Source organism: Pinus tabuliformis, chromosome X (genome assembly GCF_031772625.1).
Source record: "Pinus tabuliformis cultivar Carrire ecotype Pingquan chromosome X, CPIR1, whole genome shotgun sequence".
In the NCBI taxonomy this organism is placed as follows: Eukaryota; Viridiplantae; Streptophyta; class Pinopsida; order Pinales; family Pinaceae; genus Pinus; species Pinus tabuliformis.
Window position 1 is genome coordinate 1,156,622,167 of NC_142308.1, and position 2,294 is coordinate 1,156,624,460.

General features: G+C 35.2%; 1 pseudogene; it reads left to right on the forward strand.

Annotated features, from left to right (window-relative positions):
• Positions 1-973: 973 nt before the first annotated feature.
• Positions 974-1,795, forward strand: LOC149144000 (putative sugar phosphate/phosphate translocator At3g17430 pseudogene; annotated as a pseudogene).
• The last annotated feature ends 499 nt before the right edge of the window (positions 1,796-2,294 follow it).

Sequence of the window (2,294 nt, forward strand, 5' to 3'; positions counted from 1 at the left end):
GGTTTCATTGTTATGCTATTCTTATTACTAACATGCATTTTTTTGTTTTTCTTTGAAAACATAGGGACGAGAGTGCAACAAAGAATCCTAAGAAAGACAAGTGGACCATGGTTGAGAAGGGCGAACCTTATAATGAGGAATACACGGGGACTCCATAGGATATGGAGCGCATCAACTCATATTCTTCAAGGGAATCCAACATAATTTTTTTGTGGAAGATATTCTTTTTGTTTTTGCAGATGTTCTTGGGAAAGGAATAATTGTGATGACCTACAAGGAAGTGTTAGAAGACGTGGTTACTATTATGGTCAAATGCTTAAAAGACATGCCTGCCAATAGGAGGGATATAGAACAATAGATAGAACTAGTGGGAAATATTTGTCACACGAATTTGGTGTCCTTGAGAGCCTTATACTACTCCAAAGAGGAGAAAATTCTCACCTATTACTATATTACCATCATCAACTTATCAACCCTTTTGCATGGAAGTAGGGGCTCTATTCATACTCCTTTAGATTGGGACACAATGATGTGATGCTTTGGTTGTTGTAAGGGTAATTTCCCACATCCATAGAGAAAGCAGAGGCAAATTAACCCATGGAAACTTACATTCATATAATGTTCTTTTAACATCACATTTGGATGGCTACGTCTTAGACTTCAACGTTCTTCCATTATTTAGTGTTGAAGCAACAAAAAATTGAATCTTTGGTAATATAGCCTTGGAGCTCATAGAAACTCACAAGGTCACAAATAAATTCATTGTCTACATCTTTGGTTTTCTACTCTCGAAGATTCTCACAAGCAAGGATCCCAACCAAGCCTCCCTCAATGATGAGGGCATCGATTTTTCAAGATGGGTACAATGTGTGGTTCATGAGGAGTGGATAGAAGAGGCTTTTGACTTGGAATTAATGAGGTACCAAAACATAGAAAAGAGTCATATTTATTTGGTGGCGCACAAATTCTAGAGATGGAGAGGAGTAAGATTTTGTTCTTTGATAGGAAAGATAAGTTTGATTTGGGGTATCATCTAAGGGAATTGACCAAGATATTAGAGAAGGGGAGATTTGGGTTTGCTTACAAAGCCATCCTTGATGATGGATGTGTTGTTTTTGTGAAGGTGACATTTGCAATATATGCAACTTGTGTTGTTCCAATCAATATTTTATTTTCATCAAGTCCCTAGTTTGGAAATATTGCATATCTTCATATTTCAGTGACCTTCATTCAAATGTTCAAAGCCTAGATTGCAGTTGCAACTTTCTTTATATGGAAAGATTCATTTCAACATAGCTGGAATGGTTTACCAGGTTACAAACATATTTGTTGAAGCTCTTTTCTTGGTATTAACTCAAGTCTAAGGGGTTGAACTTAAATCCAATCACTAGTTCATATTACATAGTGCCTTGTAGTTTCCTATTTATTTTTGTCCCTTGGTATTTGTTAGAGAACCCAACAATGGAGGTTCAACAGTTATAGTTCGATTTTTGGATTTATTTTGTCAAATTCTCTTTGTGAATTAGCACTAAGCTTCTCCATTTTTCTCATAATTGGTATAACTAGAGAAATTACTATTAAAGTGGCTAGTGTTCTAAAGGATTGGATATTGATTTCTCTTTCAACAATAATATTCCTAGAGTCGACAATCAGAGGCTTCAACATCATTAGATATGTTATTTCTCTTTGTGGTGTGGTAATGTATAACTAGTTGAAGATAAAGGATGGGCAAGCCATGAATCAATTTCCCATTGGTGATTCTATAGAAAAGACAAAAGCATCAATTAAGGATTAGAAGTTTGACAAGAATTCATCATATTTTTTTTATGGAAATGGAAATAATGGATATTCTATGGAGAAGGTACATGGTTCTTATGAGGCACCAGGCTTAGAAGTTACTGGAATTGCACATTCATTTGAATCATTCTCCTATTGAATCACAATAATGGAAATAAGAATACTTGAGTAGTTGGAGGAAATATTTACAATATATCAATGGATAGTGAGAATTTTCAAAGATAATCCTGTATATAGGCCACCATATTTCCACCATATCTTGGTATACTTGCAAGAAAAATATCTTGAAGCCCATTTTCTAGGCCATTCACTATTAGTATCACAGCTGGCCCACAAGCGGGTATCTCTATCCTCAAACCTTCATTTTTCATGGTTATTGATCACCCACAAACCAATGATTATGGGTTAACCACACAAAACCATTGTCATCAAAGTCCATTTTCTAGGTCATACATTGTAAGTATCATAGTTATCCCACAAGAATTATAAGGTAACTC